This window comes from Podarcis liolepis (genome assembly GCF_965112155.1).
Source record: "Podarcis liolepis genome assembly, chromosome: 3".
In the NCBI taxonomy this organism is placed as follows: Eukaryota; Metazoa; Chordata; class Lepidosauria; order Squamata; family Lacertidae; genus Podarcis; species Podarcis liolepis.
The window spans coordinates 111,680,935-111,703,925 of record NC_139557.1 but is presented as its reverse complement, the minus strand read 5'-3'; the positions used below and the strand labels follow the sequence as shown (position 1 = coordinate 111,703,925).

Here is a 22,991-nt window from a genome sequence, read left to right as displayed (position 1 = left end):
TCCCAGCTCATCCCCTCCTCTGGGGTGTGGCTGGTTTCCCACCACCAGGAGTCAGGGTCCAAATCCTCTCCCTCTGTGCTTTCCCTGGGAAGCTCAGTGTTAGAATTCCTGCTCCATGACTGCAGTCATGGGTTTTTTGTCTATCACATGACGGTGTATGTTTTGACTCCACAGAGTGAGAAGTGACGGAGACAGGATGTTTGCGTTACTGTGTTCCATGAAGTGGGACTATTGTCCTTTGTTCTTTTCTCTTTGTTGCCTGATGCTAGAGAGAGAGGGAGCCATGTTGCAGTGCTCCGTGTGTGTTTATATGTAAATAAAGTAGATTAGCCAAAATGCTGAGTTGCTGAGGTCTGTTACGCAAGCTGCGAAGACTCTGCGGATCCCTAAGTGTGCCGATGTCCGTTGGCATCGGTTGCTGTGATGTTCAGGCTGAAGAAAGCTTTTGAAGCTCCCGAACGATCGACCAGGAGGGAGAGAACATGCCAGTTGGGCATGTGTCTCTGCCAGGGTCCTACTCGAGTGTAGGACGAGCTCCTGACACTCAGGTGGCTTCCACCACTCCTCCTCATCTAGTCAGTCCCTGACACCATGCCTTACTCCTTCCTGCTCTATCTGGGTAAAGGCTGGTGTTTTGTGAAGCTGGGAGAGCAATGGTGCCCCACCTGCGTGGCCTCAGTGGCCACTATTGAATTAACCTACTGGACCAAGGTAAAATCTACATTTGCTGCTCCACCCACTTTTGCAACACCACTGGCATGTAGTCCTTGGAAGCAGTGGAGGCTGTTCCATTAGGTTGAATGGGGCAGTGTCCCACCAACCTCAATCTGCCTTAACCACTCCACAGCCGACTGCCTTCTTGTTCACAACCAGTCAGAGGGGCGATTTTCCTGTCATTGGCTCAGGCCCTACCTACTGTTGCTCTCTTTGCCTTCCTTCCTATGAGTCACAATGGGCACCTGCCACCACTGCTGTCACTGAGTCTGGCTCCACCTGACTTAGAATATTCTACATGTTTAAGCAAGCCTTGAAAACATGTCTATTTTGGGCCTCTTAGCCCCAGTGGTTGTTTTTTCAAAATTGGCTATTTTAACATCAGTGACTCTGTTGGCCGGGTGGTAATTTATATGGATATTTTTTTAAGTGGCTTCGGTTTTTTATATGGATATTTGTTTTAAGTGGCTTCGGTTTTTAAAGGATGTCAAATCCCCTTGCTATAGTTCTGTTGTTTTTGCTATTGGATTTTATAGATGTACTATTTTGTGATGTTGTGAGCTGCTCTGGAGGGGCTGTGCTCAGAAAGGTGGCATCCAAATGATTCATAAATAAACATTAAAATAGTGCACACCTCTCCTGGTTGACTTACCAATATGTTAACCCTCAAGTTACAAACTGAATGATCCCTGCTGTTGCAATTTCAATAGTTGCCCCATGTGATGAACTACCAGTCCTGCAACTTGAAACATCCTTTTGATTGCGATATAGACCCTGGACTGGCACCACACATTGGGTCCTCCTGGATAGGAAGGGATACACAGAAGCTCCTCTTTGGTTTGGGACCTTGTCTGACCACCTAGGTCTTCCTTTATCTGGTGTATCCCTGTGTGTCCCCTGAACTTTGATTCCTAGTTTCTGGTTCCTGCATTCCTGGCTCACCTTTTACAGATGTCCTTATACTAGTGGCCAGCTCCATGTGTCTAGCATAGAATGAAGGCATTGGTTCTGGAGCACAGGTAGGCCCTTTATCAACGTGTCCTTAATAACAAAACACAAAACAAGGGCCTGATATTTGGGCTGGCAGATTGCATGATAACAATTCCTCCCACCTGAACGCAATGTTATCCTAATTCTGATTCCAAGGCATCAAGACTAAGTCTCATATTGAACAAAGGCAATCTTTGGGTTGTATCCATGGCAACCGCCTCTCAGAGAACTAAGGATTGAGAGTGAGTGTCCACCGCCAGTGACAGATCCTCGTTCTGCAGCAGACCAAGCAGGCAGGTGTGCTGTCACAAAGCAGCTCAGCCCGTTTCCCCCTGCCAATCACTTTGACGTTCACATAATTACAAGGAAATAGTTCTGCTGCCTCACGATGCAAATCGGAAGCGACTGTATTTGCAGCAAATGCCGGGAGCACAAAACTCAATCTTTCTTTCAAATACATTTTAATAATCCCGTCCCTCCAGACTCCCAACTTTTGCAGCAGGAAGGGGTTCTCTCGTCTTGCTATCTTGTCAATCTATGTGGTAGGGACTCTCCTCTATTTTGGGGTGCCTTTGGCCTAGCAGAGGGAACCAGACTTAGCAAGGAGTTTCCCACAATGCACTGGGCCTATAATCCAATCAGTGTTCTGCCAGATGTGGAATGCTTGCAGTTCTGAAAGTTAAAAGCTTCATTTAAGCTTTCTTTTTTTACAAACAAACAAACAAACAAACAAACAAACAAACAAACAAACGGTGATGCTCTGCTTTATGGAAAACAACAGAGCTTTTCAGAACTCCACAGACAGTGTTTTGGAAAGCCCAATGTTATAAAGTCCATTGAAGAAGTGTAAGACCTTTTCAAGCCTATAATGTCTACTGGAGGACAGAAGCACTGGAAAGGAAGGGCTGTTGTGAAGCCGCAATGTTTTTTTTAATGTACAAGTAGGACTACACACTGCTTGCTCATCTCCTAAGCATAAGAAAGAGACAGACTTCTTCTCTTCCACCACCCCCTTCATGAACTATGGAGGAAAGTGAATTCCTTTTGCTTCCACCACAATTGCCCTTGGACCTATTTGTTTGCAACTTTACACGCTTAATCCAACTTGGAGGGGCTACTGTGCCTGTAAATTCCATCCGCTTTGGTCAAAAGAAGGACACGTTATAGCCATTTCTAGATTCCCCAGTATGGTGAAGTAGCGGAGGCTGCCTGGCACTGCCTGGGAATTTGTAGAAACCAAAAATTATTGTGTTTTTCAAATGGGTAGTGCAATTTGCGAATTTGCCCCATCATGCCAAAAATTGGGCAAATTCACACCAAAGCCACATTTTGTCCTGCCATCTTGATTCAAAATTGCATTCAAACATTGATGTAAATTGCCACTCCCACTTCATTATTTCAAGAGACATCGTCACCTATGCAAAAAAGAAAAGGAAAAATAAAAGGAAAAATAAAAATAAAAATAAAAATAAAAGTTGAAATCATGCCAATGTCATATTTTGGTGCCTGGCATCTGAACATCAATGAAGACTGTGGGAACCTTCATGCCAAGTTTGGTGACAGTACATTGAGAGCTAGCCACACCTATAGCAAACAGATGGAAAAATAGAACACTTTCTAAAATGTATAGTATATAGGAGAACAGATCTTTCTGCAGGAGTGCTTTCTGCTTCTTGCTGCATCAGGATTTTGGTCCCATGAAAGGTGATTTGCTCATTGCACTCAGTCAGCAGCTTGGCCTAGTGCAAGGGTAGCCAACATGGAATCCTTCAGAACATGTGTGGACTACAACTCGCATCCATCCCATCCAGCATGCCCAATGACCAGGAATGATGGGAGTTGTAGTCTACATCACTTAGAGGACTTCGCATAGGCTACTCTTGAGATAATCAAATAGTGCATTTTGTCAGTGCACAGTATTTTGTACTGTAATGGGGTATTTTTTTATCAGCTGGTTTATTTATTGGCTCATTGCTTTAAGTGTTCCCCACTTGCTCCAGGCATTTTGTGATTGGGTGGATTAGAAATTGAAATGAGCGAATGGATCAATAGCATCCATAGGTCAGCTCAACGGGATGACAGCCATGTCAAACCTTTTTTCAGATAGTAAAATGTATTGCTTATAACCTACCAGCTATTGGGGTGGGGGTGGAGGGAGGGAGGGAAGGAGAGAGAGAGAGAGACTGTTAAAGTGCAGGAAGAAATACTGACATTTATAAGCAGGACATGAACTTTTAGTCTGTCCACCACGAGGAGAAAATATTTCATTATTTAAATGGGATCACACTGTCCTCTTCCTGTCTCCACTTCTGCGTTACGTTATTGGTCCTTCTTGGTTATAATAAAATCATGACACATAGGATTCTTGCAAACAACATTCCTGAAAATGTCACTTCAGCCAAGTGGCAAAGAAGAAGAAGAAGAATTCAGTTTTTCTAACATTTTCCACTTGGACTTTGGTGGCTAAAATGACATTCTTTTAGCTCATTAAATTTATTAGGGTATGTACTCGGGTCTGTGGTTGGAGACAGCTTTTCTTCTTATTTGCTTAAAAATGTAAGGAGGATTTGCAGTGCTGCATCACAGCTCTCAATTTTCGTGAAGTCGTGGCTGGGTTGGGCAGCAGAAGAGAAGGCAGATTGCACAACAGTGGTCATGGCATAAGAGTGAGAAGGATGGAACACTGAGAGGGGGCAAGTAGTGGTTTAAAATAACAGCTGAACTTTGAGCAAAGCAGGGATGGAGGAACCTGAGAGGGAAATGGCAATTTTAAACAATGGCAGAAGTTTCAGTAAAATACCTCACTACAATGCAACATCTGAGGGCTCTGCATCAATTATTATTATTATTATTAATTATTATTATTATTTTATTTGTACCTTCTCACAATGTATTTCACTCTGTATGCAGTTTACAACATGAAGTTCCAGGTTCAGTGTAGTAGTTTAGCAAAGATATTTTATTAACAAGCAAACACTCATATACATACCAACATCCAACAAAGGGAACATCACTTTCTCAAACTGAAAACGATAACTGACAGGATTGGTCTTAAAGATTCTAAAAGAGTGGTCAGCAAACTTTTTCAGCAGGAGGCCGGTCCACTGTCTCTCAGACCTTGGGGGGGGGGTGGACTATATATTTTTTTGGGGGGGAATGAACAAATTCCTATGCCCCACAAACAACCCAGAAATGCATTTTAAATAAAAGGACACATTCTAGTCATGTAAAAACATGCTGATTCCTGGACCGTCCAGGAAGGAGGAGGCAGGGGAAAAGGGTGAAGATGATAAGTGTGTGTGTGTGTGTGTGTGTGTGTGTGCGCGCGCACAAAGTGTGCAAAAAGGGAGGCTGCACAATAGGTGTAAGCTGTGCTTTTTTTCTTTAAAAAATGTTTAGGGGTACTCTCATTTTCCTACGCATATTGAAATACTGTCCCTCAATGAGGCCAAACTTAGATTTACAAAATATTTAGGGGTATGCGTCCCGCTGCGTCCGCCCAAAAAAAGCACTGGGTGTGCACTCTTCCCACCTTGGATCAAATCTATGCTTCCAGGTGTCATAAGAAAGCTGCAGAGATAGCGCAGGATAGTGCACAACCCAAAAATGACCTCTTTCAGCTTCTGCCCTCTGGAAGAAGGTACAGGGTTATAAAGACTAGGACTAGCCACCTGAGAAACAGTTTCTATCCAAATGCGATTTTGGTTTTAAACGCAGGGGAAGGAGTCTCTGTGGAAGTATATTGTATTTAAATATGGGGTATCAGAGTTTTTAGGGGGCTAATCGGGTTGGGATAGCAGGGATAGCAGGCTTGTTGGTTTTTGAATGTCTTATGTAGATTTTTCAGTTTCTTTGTTCTGTATGGGACAATGACAATAAAGATTATCATATTGTATTATCGTATCGTAAGGCATGGAAATGGAGGTGATCTGTGTGCCCGTGAAAGCTGAAAAAGCAAGGAGAGAGGAAGAAAAATGGCAACGATGGTGAAAATTGGGGTGTGTGTGTGCAAAGGTGGTTGCCTAAGCGAGGGAGCAGGAAGCATAGGAATGGGGCTGAAGATGAACGCAGGTTCATGAGAGGGTCTGCAGAATAGGAGGGGATGGTGACCTCAGAATTGGTCAGAAGGTGAAAAGGGTGCTTTGCGTGTCGAGGTCCCCAAGCCACCCCCCAAATAACTCACAACGCACACTTAATTTTTGTTTAAGGTTTTTGGCATAATTTTGGCCACAACTTTATCTAAATACAAAACCGTGAGTGGTTGTTTAGGCATTGGTTAAGACTATCTGTCCCCCCGCCTGGGGACAGAACTGACTTCCGGGCACCACCAAAAGACAGTGCGGGGGAAAGCAAGTCGGGGAGAAATGGAGCTGAGTCACAGACCCTCACCTCTCACCCGCCTGCTCCCCGAAGGCTTGCCGGCCCTAGTCCCATTCCAGGGATTGGAGGAAAATATGGCAAGCCCCAGGATTCCTTTAACAGAATTCCCTTTCCGCAGCAACCATGGAGGGGCAGTCCCAGCCTATCCTAACCCCTCCTCCACCAATTTATAACCAATGCCTAACCGCAACCTTACAAGTTGTGATGATTTGCTACGCAGTAGGCAAAAACCAAATGGCCCAGCCAATCAGCCAGATGGACAAAATTCCTACCAGGCCCCTGCCCCAACGGCAGACATAGCAAGGTCAATGCAACAACCCCTTACTCAAGGGCGGGTGAGAAAGAGAAAGCTCCAGGCTGCATGCAGAGTATTTAAACATTTTACCCCTCCCACCAAAATTGCAACATAACTTTTACCCCAGCAACCCAGTGAACCAATCACTGCCCCAGGCCATCTTTAGAGACCCTGCCTGGTAACAGAGGGGTGGCTCAGCAGACCCCACCGCAACACGTGCTCTCCATGAAGGAGAACACGCTTTGTAGTTGCTGTGGTGGAGGGAAGAGGAAGATGCAGGAGGCTACTTTGGGGCTGGTTTGTGTGCATGGGGGGTTTGCACAAATGGAGGGGGAGAAGGGATGGACATGGGGTGAAGGTGAAAACAAGGATGTAAAGCAAGACTGCAGAATAGAAGAGAGAAGTGGCTTCAGAAATGGGGTTGAGAAGGTGAAAAGCAAGATCAGTAGTTGCATGGGGTGGAAAGGTGAAATTCTAGGAGGTTAATGTGGGAAAATAGCAGGGTGGTTGGTAAGCAGAGCAAACAGGGACAGTCCCTTGTTAAAAATAAAACAAAACTGAATCATTATTATTATTATTTTAGCTGCAGGATCTGTACAAGTAATTAGCATAGGCAAATCATATAAAGTATGCAGCACAATGAGTCAATAATAGATTTCCCCCCAAATTATTATAATCTGATGACTTCATTATCTGGCATGTCAATTAACATGTCAGTGAGAAGAAGGGAAAAGATAGGAAATATCCTTCTTTTGCATTTTTTGAAATCTGTCATCCTGTGAGCAGTACATTTGTGAGAATATCTCGTAGCCATCACTGTTCCAATTTGAATAATAAAATACTTTACGGCTGCAAGGATTGGGCACAGATTGCATGTTCGACATGCACGTGTCAGTAAACCTTGACCCAGTTGAACAGACGTTTTGAAGATGGCTGGGAAGTTATAAGCAAGCAGTTTGGAGAGAGGTTTGGCAGGACCACTAAGAATAACAGAATCATGGAATCCTAGAGTTGGGATGGACCGCAAGGGTCATCTAGCCCAACTGCTTGCAGTGCAAGAATCTCAGCTAAAGCATCCATGACAGATGGCCACTCAACCTCTGCTAATAACCTCCAAGAAAGGAGAATCCACAACCTCATGAGGCAGACTGTTCCGCTGTTGTACGGCTTTTACCCTTAGAAAGTTTAGTTGGAATCCCCTTTCTTGTAACTTGAATCCATTGGTTCGGGTCCTTCCATCCAGAGCAGGAGAAAACAAGTTTGTTCCATCTTCCATAAGACAGCCCTTGAGATATTTGAAGTTGGCTATCATATCTCCTCTGAGTCTCCTCTTTTCCAGGCTAAACATACCCAACTCCTTCAACCGTTCCTCATAAGGCTTCCCCCTCAAACCCTTGATCATTTTTGTTGCCCATGCTCCAGCTTGTCAACAACCTTCTTAAACTGTGGCATCCAGAATTGGACACAGTCCTCCAGGTGTGGTCTGACCAAGGCAGAATAGAGTGGTACTATTACTTCCCTTGATCTGGACACTGTACTTCTGTTGATGCAGCCTCGAATAGCATTAGCTTTTGTTGTTGACTTGTGATGGATGCGAGGACTGAACCTGCGACACCCCATCTCCAGGTTCACGGGCGGCATGCCTATGAATACCACTTGCTAGGGAGCACCAGTGGGAAAGGGCTAACACCTGTATGGCCTGCTTGTGGGCTTTCTGAAGCCATCTGATTGGCTGGTCTCAGAAACAGGATGCTGGATTTAAGGGTTCTTTGGTCTGGTCCAGCAGGGCTCTCCTTATGCTCTTATGCATGCAGAGCAAGTTCTCCTCCAATGAGCTACGGCTCCTTCCTGCTACCTATTTCCCACTAATGTCTTGACATATGGAGCAGGCATCACGGTGAGCAAATAAGGCGTCCTTTGACATAGTGTGCAGCTCTTCCGCATAATCTGTATCGGTTCCCTCCACTTCCTCAGTGCTCCCTTCTGATTCCCCAAACTATGAATAAATTAAAGACAATTTCCCATAATGTTTTACCTTGTGTTATATAATATGTCTCGAAGGAACCATTACATTGTTCGGGTGCTTAGAACTGCTTAATAATATGGCAGGATTTGTGTCTAGCAATATCGTAGTTGCTAAAGGAGTTGTTATGCATCCAAAGGGCTCATCGTTGCCATCGAAGAGCAATTTTCTTTCCCCTTTTTATTAAGAGATGTGCGATAGTTCACGCAGAGAAAGAGAGGCTCCTTTGTATGCAAAGTGGTCCAGCATCCCAGCTGTGCTCTGCTCCGAGGGAGCTGGTTCGTAAAATTGGTTTCAAGGATGGCCTTCTGAAATATGCCCTCCTAACTTTGCCTCTGCCTTCCGGCCAGCTTCATTTTGCTTCAGGTTTTCAAAATAATGCCACTGGCATGTGGTAGAGCTGAAAAGAAAGGCGGGGATGGGCAAGTGGAAATAAGGGCTAGGGACACAGGTGGCGCTGTGGTCTGAACCACAGAGCCTAAGGCTTGCCGATCAGAAGGTTGGCGGTTCGAATCCCTGCGACGGGGTGAGCTCCCATTGCTCGGTCTCTGCTCCTGCCAACCTAGCAGTTTGAAAGCACGTCAAAGTGAAAGTAGACAAATAGGTACTGATCCAGTGGGAAGGTAAACGGTGTTTCTGTGCGCTGCTCTGGTTCGCCAGAAGTGGCTTAGTCATGCTGGCCACATGACCGGGAAGCTGTACACTGGCTCTCTCGGCCAATAAAGCGAGATGAGCGCCACAACTGCAGAGTCGTCCGCGACTGGACCTAAGGGTCAGGGGTCCCTTTACCTTTAGCCAACAGCTACTGGTCACAATGGCTATGTTCTACCTCTGCTGTGAGAGACACAATACCTCTGAATACCAGTTGCTAGAAACCACAGGAAGGGAGAGTGCTGCTGCCCTCTGCATGTCTTGCTTGCAGGCATTCCACACGCATCTGGCTAGCCACATGAGAGGAGGACACTGTATTAAATGGACCACTAGTCTACTTTAGCAGACTCTTCTTAATGTTCTTAGGAGGGGAGGGAATTCTCAAGCAAATTCTTCTGATCTGCTTCCTTGCGAAAAGTGCCATTTTTTGCAGACTGGTATTTATAACAAAATGATTTATGGTCTCTTAATTTCTCATCCCCTGTTATCTCCAGTGATGGATGCTATTCGACTGAAGGGTGTTGGAAAGGAAAGAGGGTAAAAGTGTCAGATTTGGCATTGAAGGCAATCAATGTCTATTCTGAAGCGAACCCCAGGCCTAATCCCAAGGAAACACATACAGAAAACACACTTATGTTGGGAAGGGCTGCAGCTCAGCAGTAATGCATCTGCTAACATATAGAAGGTCCCTCATTCAATCCTGAGCATCTTCAGGTAGGGTTGGGAATATTCCCTGCCCCAAACCCTGGAGAGCTGCTGCCACTCTTTATGCACAATATTGAGCTAGATGGGCCAATGGGCTAACACAGTATTAGACAGAGTTCCTTCTTCTTATCTACTTGCTAGCCCCACTGGATGTAATTTCTTCCAAGTTGGCATACATAGGATAGGGTAGGCTGTAAAGTATGATCCTAAGCACTCACTGGCCTGGGAGTAAGTCCCATTGGCCTCAAGAAGAATCACTTTTGATTAGTCAGCCTGGATAGCTCAGTTGGTTAGAGCATGGTGCTGATAATGCTAAGGTTGCAAGTTCAATCCCTGTAAGGGACAGCTGCATATTCCTGAATTGCACAGGGTTGGACTAGGTGATCCTCGGGGTCCCTTCCAATTCTATGATTCTAAAGCATTTTTAGAATTGCACAGGGAATATTTGTGCATTATTGGAGCATATTCTCCCCATGCAAAAAGTTCTGATTCAATTCTGGGCATCTTCAAGTGGTGCTGGAAACGACTGCTATCTGAAACTTTGGAGAGTTTCTGCCAGTCAGTATAGACCATGGATGGGGACCATCTCTGGTCCTCCAGATTTTGCTGCCTTAATAACTACTATCCATCCCTAATCATTGGCCATGCTGGCTGGGGCCAATGGGAGTTGGAGTCTAGCAATCTGGAGCTTCACACAGATTCTCCATCCCTAGGGTAGATCATAGTGGGATACATTGGAGCTCACTGTGAAACTTAAGAACTCCCCTTTTCTTATGTCGCCTGCAGTAGGGGATCCATACATCCTTGTGGTGGAATCCCATACTCCTGGTATGTGACTGCAAATATTCCAACCACATGAGTGGGGCAGATTTCCTGAATCTCCCACCTGATTAGCATCTACTCTTTCAGCAGGGTTCTGATTGGGAGAGAAAGGAACATGTGACTGGTCTTTCCTATATGTTTGGAAGAATGAGAATATGGGGTAGAAACATCAAAGTTAGAAGGAGACGCCTCCCCCCTTTAAAATGTTACATTTATTTGTTGCTTGCTACATAAAATGTCTCCAAATTCTCAAAGTGCCATGTTTCTGAATTAATTCTTACAGATTTAACCAGGTGCGCTGTATTGCTGACACTGTTTCAATCTGCATTTGGCTTTTGAATACCATATTTTGATATGAGTTTTTGTTGCATTGATTTTTAGTCTGATATTTTGTATTAATTGAATTTCTGTTTATGTTGCTGGCTGCCCAGGAAGGAAGAGCAGGATGTAAGCAACACATGAAATGGTGAAAGAAAATGACTATCAATTTAATACTTGAGTAATAATCACTTTTTTTTTTAAAAAAAGCCTGTTCTGAAGGAGTTCCTTCCTTTTAGTCTCCTCCTTCATGAAGCTGTGGAATCCTCAGGTGGCAACCCAAGCGTTGCCATGGCAGCTGAAGGTGATGTCACAAACCTAACATTCTAATCTGACCGAGTCCAAGTAACCAGGCAGAATTAGGGGCAAAAGTGTGAGAGACACTGGTTTTCATAATTAGAAATGAGAGGGCTTCAGGAAAAGGCTACAGGCATAAAAATTTGCTTGTTTATTATATTGTTCTCTTGCCCTCCCATCCCAAGTTTCCCTCTGTGTGAAAGCCATTTAAAAAGAAAAGAAAGGAAAGCAATGTGAATTACCTTGGCTAATGCAGAAATACATCTTGTACAATTAAATGCTCACAGAAAGACGAAAACAATAACATTAAGACCAAAGCAGCTTCAACTCAGGAGTGAAAAAGGACCCCCACTGATTATAATGGGCCTTGGGGTGCTGCTAAAGAAGGAGGGTGAACACCTAAATTTTATCAGAAAATTATTATAGCATCACCTATTGAAGTCAAATAGAAGCTAAATTTGATATTCATTGCATTTTTCCTGAGGCTTAGAGTAGGGTTGCAAAAACGCCAGGAAAAGCGTGATTTTTCGATTGACTTGCCTAAAATCCAGGACAAAGCACCACATTTCTGAAATTTTCCCCAGACGTCAATTACACCTTTGAAATCCTAGTAATGTCCAGGGAACTCCAGATGTATGGTAGCCCTAGTTTAGAGGCAAGGCTTCTATTGTGTTTGCAATCATGTTAAGGAACATAACATGTGACCTGCAATATAGAATTTCCTGGAAGGATGCTGTGAGTTTTCTTCTGATGGTAGCAGGCAAACTAAGAAGATGATTAGTAGACAACAACAATACATGGACAGGCTAAGATGGGAGTTGGCGGGGCTCCAATATAATCCCAAGGACTCATTCACTGGAAGGGGCAAGGTGGCAGGGAGGTTGGTGTGGTGTAAACACATCACCAGGAGCATCCTGCAAAGGCTCTACTGGTGTGTTAGCACTGCATGGGCCTCCCTGTTGCCATGCCCCTACCCAATAGCAACTCAACTGTTGGGAGGTCAGGTGTGTATTGCCATCCCAGCATGCTGTCCAGTACTGTTACTTTCAAAGTTCAAATGCAGCCCTTCTGGAGCTATTCAGGATATTTAAATCATGCTCATTAACGCTACAAAGGACTTATCTCTCTCTTCTCTCTCTCGATGACCGTTTGAGATATACCTCACTCTCAGAATGTAGAAGGAAACATCAGGGGCTGTTGATGAATATTTTTTTACTTATATGACCACTTTGAGTTTTAATGTCTGGGTTGCAGTGACATACTGGCCTTGACCCAGTGTACCTGAAGGAGCGTCTCCATCCCCATTGTTCAGCCCTGAGGTCAAGCGCCAAGGGCCTTCTGGTGGTTCCCTCACTGCGAGAAGTGAAGTGAGGTTACAGGGAAGCAGGCAGAGGGCCTTCTCAGTGGTGGCGCCCGCCCTATGGAACACCCTTCAGATGTCAAGGAAATAAACAACTACCTGACATTTAGAAGACATCTGTAGGCAGCCCTGTTTAGGGAAGTTTTTAATGTTTTATTGTGTTTTTAATATTCTGTTGGGTGCCTCCCAGAGTGACTGGGGAGGCCTGGCCAGATGGGCAGGATATAAGTAATATATTATTATCATTATTATTATTATTATTATTATTATTATTATTGCAAGATCTCTTTCCTCAGATATTTCCTCATGTGTAATCATGGATGTTGCAACAAATGCCAAGACCAGGTAAGCTGCCTGGTGACACTAATGTCCCACTAGGCTGGAGGCAGCCATTGTGGTTGTTATGTACTGAAGTTCTCACCCTAGGCCAGCAGGGAGGGATACTGTAGATAGTTTTCACTCAGGTCCACATATGCAAATAAGGGATTGAAAGTGACGTTCAGTGATTGGATAGTTACAGAAAATGGTTACTGTTGCGTTCTAGTGGAGCTCTATATAAGCAGGCTGGCTGAACCCTTCAGTTCTGTTCTGTTCTGGCCTGTGAATAAACAAGAGCTGTTTGAAGAATCACTGTGTCATCTGATATGTTCACCCACAACTTAACAGTAGTCCCTCTAGAGATTGCAGACTCCAACTCCTATAATATCTGACCAATGGCAATGATGGTTGGGGTTGATGGGAGTTGGAATCCACCAGTCCTGCAGGTCACCCTTGCGCTAGGCCAAGCTGCAGATGAGCGCATGATGACCAATGAACCTCTCTTGGTGCTTTTCAAGCATTTGACAGCTGGCAGCATGTAACATCCATAATTGTTATAATGGAATAGGCATTTGCTCAGTTAAGCAAAATAATACCTTCTGCAAGTCACAAATTAGGCACAATACATAATTAGTGGTTCTATGCTTTGACTGGACTTTTCTGAAAAGTGTCACCACTCAATTTCTTGATAGAGTGTGGCTGAAGTTCTTGTGGGAACTCCAAGCATGAAGAAAAAACTATTGCTTTGCTACACTTAGGCTTGCAAGGATTTGTAGTGCTTACTAGCCTTTCAGGCATAGCCAAATAACATGGTACACTGTTTATTCACTGGAGGAACACAAAAGCCTTGATTTTGAAGCGAATTGTCACAGGCAGCGCTTGGGCGCCATTGCTGTTCCAAACGATCCTTGGGCTGTCAATCCCACAGCTGCCATTTTAGGGACTTAAAGGTAAAGGTAAAGGGACCCCAGACCGTTAGGTCCAGTCGTGGCCGACTCTGGGGTTGCAGCGCTCATCTCGCTTTATTGGCCGAGGGAGCCGGCGTACAGCTTCCAGGTCATGTGGCCAGCATGACTAAGCTGCTTCTGGCGAACCAGAGCAGCGCACGGAAATGCCGTTTACCTTCCCACTAGAGCGACACCTATTTATCTACCTGTACTTTGACGTGCTTTTGAACTGCTAGGTGGGCAGGAGCAGGGACCGAGCAACGGGAGCTCACCCCGTCGCAGGGATTCGAACTGCCGACCTTCTGATCGGCAAGTCCTAGGCTCTGTGGTTTAACCCACAGTGCCACCTGCGTCCCTTTAGGAACTTACTGTTCTCTTTTAAGCAGGAAATGAGAGAGAGAGACAGAGAGAGTGAGTGTGTGTCAAGGGTGGGCGACGGGCACTCCTGGGCCCAGAGCCATAGGAAGGGGGTTGTGGAGGTTGTGGACTGCCCCGGGTGTCATCGGTGAGGGGGGTGACATTTGGTGCGCCACCTGCCTGTGACTCCCAAGCCTGCCCCAAGCTGTCAATGTGTGTTGGGTGTGTGTGACAAAAAAATTCTGCACCGGCTACCACCTAACCTTGCTACGCCTCTGCCTGGGTCCACTTTTTCAAGAAGCGCTTTGATGGCTATTCTGGATTATTTATTTATTTAGCCCGTCACCTTTCCTCCAGCAAGCTTAAGGTGGTCCACGTTGAGGTGGTGGCTCTCCCCCCAACCTCAGTTTCTCGTTACAACAGTCCACTATACTACATTGGCTCTCTCTTCTCTCCTTCCCCTTTAATTTTTTACATGTCTATTCTTCTTTGCAGCCCAAAGATGGGGAGGGAAGGAGTTTCAAAAGATATTAAGTCGAGATCATGATCTTTGTAGCTCAGTAATAAAATGAATGTTTAGGATATTACCAGCGGCCAACCCTGAGTCCTCTGATTCAGTGAGGGGGGTGGAGACATTATTGGGGGACGTTATTGATAGGCTCCACTCTTCTTCTTTTTAAATGAACATATAATACATAGCTGGCCTTCAGTAAATATTCCCAGGGTGGCTTCCTTCCTTCCTTCCTTCCTTATTTATTTACCGTATTTAACAAGCTGTGTACGTACACACACACACACACACACACACACACACACACACAGCAGTTTAGAATAATGCAAAATATTCATAAGAACATTTACAAGCAAAACAACATGAGAATATAATACATAACAATTAAGATCACCAAAAAATAAAAGGAGAACATTTCATTGGTTTTTCAGCTTGTAAACTGCCTTGTGTGTAGTAATATAGGAAGCTGGTATACAAATTAAAAGTGAAATTGCATAAAACAGGCTAGATTTAAAAGAAAAAAAATGGGTGAACAATAATATGATGCCAATATGACCACAAAGAAGGCACTGGGTGAGTCTCTTTGGGGAGGCTGTTTCATAACTGGGGTGCCACTGCCCATCTTGGTAGCCACTCACTTCTCTTCTCTTGGTGGTGGTACGTAGAACAGGGCCTCCAAAGAAGATATAGGTTTGGATAGGCCCTTCCCCAACCTTGCTTTCCTTCTCAAGCGCCCTCCCTTCACGGAAGGCATTCCTTTATTTCTGGACCTGGACTAGAACTTGCTAAAAAGCAGCAGGTTCTGGATTCACTCTGGAAACACTACCACCATGGTTCCAGTCTGGATTTTAGAGCAGATGAAACTGTCCCCAGCCTTTCCCATGTTTAGTAAAAGTTACATGCTGACAACAAGTGTCAATGGCTCCAGTATGATGAGTTTCTGATTCAATTTGTTATCCTTCCTTTGTTCCAAAAATAAACGCTTTCCCTGATGGAGCCATGATTGATCTATTCTGCATAGCAGAAGGGCCTCTATCAGATTCATGACAGGCTAGCTTTTTGGCAATGAAAAAAACGAGTGTAGAGACAGCAGGTTCAGCACTTTCTTTTAAATATACCGACGAGTCCTTTGCAAAGCAGGGAATGAAAGCAACAATGACCGCTCCCCACATTAAATGGGGGCACCCTTTGCGTGGTTGCACGCAGCCCCTGGACCCTATGCGGCTCCATTAGCACAGGCTTGGCTTCGCCTCTCCCCAGGTGGGATACCTGGAGGTCTCCACCTACCTCAGTCAGTTGCCCAATCCCGCCTGGGGAGGCATTGCCAAGGTGATCAGGCCAGGTGGGGGAGGGACTACCTGCCCACACAATAGGGGGAGGATCTTACCTGGTAAATGTCAGTTGGCTCCAGAGCTTCTCCCACCCTACCCACCCTCAGTTAAGACTTCTTTTGCAGGTTAACCTTTCCTTCACCGGTATGCGGGCGCTGCTACGTCAGGGTCGCTGTTGAAGGGCCGGAAAGGAATTCCCCTGCATTGGCAGGTTTGCTTTTCCCATAGCAAAACGTCACAACTTTGGCGGTATCAGGCCTTGGGCGGAATCCTTTAGTCTATCTTCCCTGAATGGGGGGGGGCGTGCAGCAGTGACCCACGACCCCTCTTTGCTGTGACGATACCAGGGTTCCCCATTAAAGGGGTTGTTTGAGGGGAGGCTTTGGCCATACACCTAGAGGTCTTCATTGCTCTCCCCTGTGACGGCAGCGTAACGGGGGCAGTCTCTCTCTGCTTGAACATATGTTCTCCAGAGCCAGCCCATTCCCCCAACACACTGGATAACCCTGATGTTCCCCAGATCCCCGGCGGGGGACTGGGAGGGATAAACGCCCAATGCTTGAGCCAAGGTCTACTCACATCTGAAACATAATAAAGTTGTGGCCAATTTTAATCCCATAGCACGTTGTCTTGAGTCGTTATTCCACCCAGGGTTTGGGGGACTCCGCCTGTCCACGCAAAGGTCTTTGTGATCACTGAGAAGCAAGCTTGCTTGGTTGGAAATGGTGTTGATAAAGTGGGAAATAGATCCTGGGAACATCTTATTTTTCCAATTCTCATTGCTTCTGGATGTTGCATAGAACCCAACCATTAGTGGCTGCTAGCTACATCACACAAATCCCTTCCTAGGCAAAGGGTCAACACATTTTGGAACTTCTGATATTGTCGATATTGGGGTCCAGAAAACATCTGGATCCCAGAGTTTAAGATGGCGTAATACCCCTCAGGGTAACTCTAGACATTTTCATTCTGTGAGGCTAAGTGAGATAGAACAGCTTTTTTGGCTATGGTTTTTGATCCAGTAGTTATCTCTAAATTAAAACTGACCTCAAGATTCTCCCAAAGTGGGGCGAACGTAATCACATTCTAGGAAACAGCAAAAAGTGTCCCAAGGAGGTCTGACATACCTATTGTCTCCAAGAAACCACCTTCAACCTGCAGCCCAATTCAAGTGGGCTGTGCGTAAGTGGTGATGATTAAGCATCATCACCTCCAGATAGGTGTCAATGCCTTTGCTGACCTCCTCTGCCTTTGGTAATTAACATCAGACCTGGCAGAGTCCAGGTTCAAAGAAATAATCCCACAGTGGCTAGTCAAAGTTTGCAAGTGTTGCTGAACTCTTGCCCTCATGCCTGTTTGGGGCAAGCATCTCAGAGGAGAACATCACCACTGAGGACTGTCGTTTTGAAACTAAAGGCTGTTGCTTCCAAGTTGCTTCCAAGGATAGTCAAAACTTTTTATTTACTTGGGTGGTTGACAAATACAGCACCAATGATCTCCAGCAGGGGTGGAAACCTTCGGGCTGTGAGCATAATCTGACCCACCACATCCCTCAATCCAACCTTCCGGGTCCATTCCTGCAAACCCTAACCACCTGCTAGTCATTGACAATCTGGAGCGAGTGCAGAGGAGGGCAACCAAGATGATCAAGGGTCTGGAAACCAAGCTTTAGGAGGAATGGTTGACAGAGATGGGTATGTTTAGCCTGGAAAAGAGGAGACTCAGAGGAGATATGATAGCCACCTTCAAATATCTCAAGGGCTGTCTTATGGAAGATGGAGCAAGCTCGTTTTCTCTTGCTCCAGAGTGTAGGACCTTATCCAATGGCTTCAAGTTACAAGAAAAGAGATTCCGACTCAACATCAGGAAGACCTTTCTGGCAGTAAGAGATGTCTGACAGTGGAACGGACTCCCCAGGGAGGTTTGCCTGGTGCCTTCATTATATATTATTCTATATTCATTATATATTTTTAGGTGCCAGGCGAAAACGTTCCTCTTCAACCTGGCCTTTGTCTGATTAATATCCAACAGCCTTTTAAATGTATCTGTGGGTAGGGGAGAGGATATTGTTTTGTTGTTTTGGTTTAATTATTTGCTGGTTGTTTTTTATATTTTATTAAAGTTTTTAAAATATAACAGGAAAAGTGAAAAATAGAAGAAGAAAAAACATACAAAGTAAAAACAGTTAAAAACACATTAATTTTCATAACATACCTTCCTTACGCTTATTTCCCCAGACCTCCTCGTACCTCCCTTTTTTGTATTCCAGTTCAATTTGTTAGTTCAGCAAATCCTTACCATCAAGCTTTTACCCATTTGTAAACCTTTTTTTTCATATCTCTTAAAGCGTTACAGCAGGAAACCACTTATTTTCTATCTAACATCCTTCTAACATTCATTAATTTTACAATATTTCTGTAAATAGTCTTTGAATTTCTTCCAGTCGTCTTTCACCGACTCTTCTCCCTGGTCTCGGATTCTGCCAGTCATTTCCGCCAATTCCATGTAATCAATCACCTTCATCTGCCATTCTTCCAGCGTGGGTAAATCTTGTGTCTTCCAATATTTTGCAATGAGTATTCTTGCTGCTGTTGTAGCATACATAAAAAAAAATTCTATCTTTCTTTGGCACCAATTGGCCGACTATGCCCAGGAGAAAGGCCTCTGGTTTCTTCAGAAAGGTATATTTAAATACCTTTTTCAATTTCAATGGTATATTTAAATACCTTTTTCAATGTTTTTTTTTATCTTGTATTTTATTCTGTGAGCTGCCCTGGGATCTCTTATTGAAGACCAGTATACACATTTGATTGAAAAATTAAATAAATGAGTAAGGTGCAAACACAACAGCAGGAGCTCCAGATTGACGTCGCTGGTTTGTTTGCACCGCACCGGCCTCACCACTGCACCCCTCCTCTTCTCTGTCCTGCTGTGACTTAGCTATATGGAGGTCAGGTGAGTGGCAAAGCCCCACCACGCTGGTGACAGGTCTGCCATTGCTTACAGACAGCCTCCCGATCAGAAACCAGCAGCAGCTCACAAAACAGATCCACAAACACAGGGACCAGAACCTCCAGCAAACCCAGATCCCTGCTCTATCCCCGTAAATCTACGCAGGCAACATTATTGCAGGACCTAATCCTGCTGGTCACAACACTGAGAGATGGTTCACCCACTCATCTTCCAAAATGATTCACTGGCATTGCTCTTCTGCCTTATTTCCATTAACCTGCAGGAGCTCTCTGCATAAGTGCAGAGCTGTGCATACAAGTGTGCATTATTGGTAAAAGTCAAGCGCCACCCATTGCATGGCTCTCTCATTTTTTATTGCCCTTTGTGGTCACATGTTGCATGACGTAGCTTCATAAACAAGAGAGATGAAGAATAGTATTTATGCTTGTGTGGCAATTGTGTTTATGAAAATACAAGTAATACCTTGCAAATGGGGATAAGCTTCATTGTCAACTGAACAGCCATTTATCAGGAAATTCAATTCTATCACCTGTGGTTTGAACTGGGATTATGGGTTTTTATCCCACTACAAGTGTTATTTAGCTATCAATGCCATGGTGTTTGTGCTATCATCAGCAGGGCCTTGGTAATGGTGTTCTGGCAAAGAATTACAGAACTGTAGAATTGGAAGGGATCCCAAGAATCATCTGGTCCAATCTCCTGCAATGGAGGAATCATAACTAAAGAATCTCTGGCCCATGGTCAAAGAGAAGGTTCAGAGGCATTACATTCTCAAAGTAACACTAGTTCTGATCCCATTCCATTATTTAAGACCCAGGCACAATATTGCCAGTCCATCTGCAATGAGGACATAACGCCAAATATAAAATGTGCTGTATTTAAAGAAATCCTGTATTAAAACACACACACACCCTGATTAATTTCTCAGAGGGAAAAAGCGGCGCTAGCTGAAAAGAACAGCGATGTTGATCTCATTCCATTACTTTCAACTCTGCGATGCCTACTGAAGCATAATGATGTTTTAGAAGGAAAAGGAAATAAAGTGTTTCGCAGACTGCAAAGGAGTTGTGACATTTCACAGATTCATAATAGGCTTTCTGAAGTTCTGGCATTAACTCTTTTGTGCTACTGTACCTTGGTACTAAATGCAGCCTTTGTTCCGCACACAAATGATCTTGTTTGGAGTTCTTCAGTAGCTCTCAATTCACAGCAAGGAAACTTGCGGATTTTTTTTCTCTCTTAGCCTGGTTTGGTTGTGAGGTAGCTAATCTGGGACAGGACTTGCCAGTTCACCTCATCTGACCTGAGTTTTCAAGGTTTTAGGACCTACATGGGAAAAATAACAGAAACCTGGGGGTGAAAATGCTTAGGATGAGTGATTCTGTTTTCATAAAATCATAGCATAGGAAGGAGACTGGGAGGTCATAAAGTGAGTCTGTGCACATCCACACCTAGATCTGGTTCAGGGCCCAATGTGGTACCTTGGATCTGGCCTTATCTGACTCAGGATGAGCCAGACCTGATCTGACTTGGGGTCCAAACCAAAGTGGGGGCTTTGCACAGCTCTATGTTTTATTAGAGGTTAATCTCCCCAATCCCTGAGTCTGTCCTCCAAGTCTTGCCCATCACTTGACCCCACTCCTATATTCCTCACTGTTGTTTTTTGCTGGTTGGGTGAACAATATGCAAGGGGGTGGGTCATGGAAGGGGAAGCATCTGAGAAGAAGAGTGTATGTCTATCATATCCAGGGAATTTAATTTTGCACCATGGGCTTTGTAGTGTCACACACTGAGTAAACTCTCTGCCATTCCCATGCAGGCATGCTTAAAGAGTGAGGCTAAGGATAGTTCGGTGCTTGCTCCACCTCCCCAAACTATGCTTTCCTCATTCTGTGTCCTGCATGATATATTTTTCTAGCACCACGACACAGCAAAGGGGGATTTAGGACAGTGTGACCAGTTTCCCTGAGTTGAGAGCATGCCTTCCCACCTCCTTCTCAAAAATGAGCAATCACTTGTTTTGCGTTTCCCCAGCTTTGGGGACCCTGACGGATCCCTCCTACCTCCTTCCCAACCCCCAGTGCCTCGCTTACCTGGTTTTGGGAAAGCAGAGTAAGCGTTGGGTGATGGTGGTGGGGATTGTGTCAAATTTTGGCCTCTCACAGGGCACCACACAGTCGTACCTTGATTGTCAAACAGAATCCATTCCGGAAGTCCGTGTTAGTTTCTGTTTGCCGCTGAGCAGTGCTTTGGAGTCACAAGACTCTGTTTACATTCCACAAATTCCATACTGTTGGAAGTCTCACAGAGACTGATGTGACGTACAGTGGTGCCCCACAAGACGAATGCCTCGCAAGACGGAAAACCCGCTAGACGAAAGGGTTTTCTGTTTTTGAGCTGCTTCGCAAGACGATTTTCCCTATGGGCTTGCTTTGCAAGACGAAAATGTCTTGCAAGTGTTCCGATTTTTTTTCCGCCCCCCCTTTTTCTAAGCCGCTAAGCCGCTAATAGCCTTTTAGCCGCTAATCCGCTAAGCCTTTAATAGCCGCTAAGCCTTTAATAGCCGCTAAACCGCTAATAGTGCTAATCCGCTAAGCCGCTAATAGGGTTGCTTCGCAAGACGAAAAAACCGCTAGACGAAGAGACTCGCAGAACGGATTAATTTCGTCTTGCGAGGCACCACTGTACTGGTTTCCTGTTCCTTTGTTCCTTTGTTGTTCAGTTGCTCTCTTCTTTCATAGAGAGAGGACGTATTTTTCTTTGCTGTCTGCGTAGCGAGAAATAAAACTCTTTAGCCATGTAGCCATAAATCTCATCACTTCCGTGTGCTGCTTTGATTCTCTGCTGGATGGGAATGTGCCTGAGGCCTCATCAAAGGCTCAGGTTGTTAATCACGTCAGGAGGCGATTCTGAAGGACTCGGCCGGAGGAAAATGAGCTTTATCAGCTTGGCCAAGCAGAGATCCCAACAGTCTGTTCGACTTCCAAAAACATTTGACAACCAAGGCACGGCTTATGATTGGCTGCAGGAGCTTCCTGCACTAGGTCAGAAGCTGCAGAAGCTGTGTTGGATGTTCAGCATCCAAAGAACGTTTGCAGACTGGAACACTCACTTCTGGGTTTGGGGCGTTCAGGAGCCAAAATGTTCAAGTCACAAGGCATTCAGGATCCAAGGTATTACCAATGCCCACTCCTGATTACAGGTTACAAGGAATGGAAGGTTATTATAGATCCCCACGCCATGATGTGATACACGTAGAAAGTCAAATAACCTGCTATCAGTAAGAAAAAAATTATTTCCCCCCTCATTCGTGATCGGAAGCAGTAATGCATTTGCACATGTATGCATTAATAAGAAGCTTGTGACATATCAATATGCAATGCTTGCAGTCTGACGGCTACAGTTATTTTATTGATTTTAACTGGAGCTGAAAGGTGATAAAGTTACCTAACCTGCCATGACCGGATGTCTGGCAGGAAGAAAATAACCCTACAATTAATGGCATTTCTGTTTCCATTATCAGCTGTTCCTGGTACCTAATTACAGCGACACAAACTGAGATGGGGATGGGGCACGTGAGAAAAGAGCTAACTGTCACCTGACAGTTCAGAAGAAGATTAATGGGTAGTATTTATGAGGTACCAGCAATAAATAAGATAATAAGGTTTCCGGAACATGGCACAAACATTCATTCCAAGTTGTAAAGCGGCGTGAGTACAGTAATAAATCTTTAGTTTGTTAATCATTTTGTAAGTGATAAGGTGAGCCATAATTTGGCCATGGAAAGCTGAGGAGCTGGAAAGACATTCAATTAGTTCCTCGGCAAGGAGGCCGTGCCACACACTACATTATCCTGTCGGAGAGATGTCAGGGAATCCATTCCCATCAGCAACCTAATCCTAAATGCAGAAGATCTAGGAGGGGAGGGCCCTAGATTAGCAGCAGAGCAGGTGCCTTACATGAAGGTCTGAACACCTCAGTCCCTGGAAGTTCTGGTCG

General features: G+C 44.7%; 1 long non-coding RNA gene across 1 annotated transcript; it reads right to left on the bottom strand.

Annotated features, from left to right (window-relative positions):
- Positions 1–1,662: 1,662 nt before the first annotated feature.
- On the bottom strand, positions 1,663–21,311 carry LOC310702963. The gene is made up of 3 exons (XR_014523841.1): positions 21,086–21,311; positions 20,127–20,318; positions 1,663–1,755 (listed from the first exon to the last, which is right to left on the bottom strand). It is a non-coding gene; the product is annotated as an uncharacterized lncRNA (long non-coding RNA).
- Between the last annotated feature and the right edge of the window lie 1,680 nt (positions 21,312–22,991).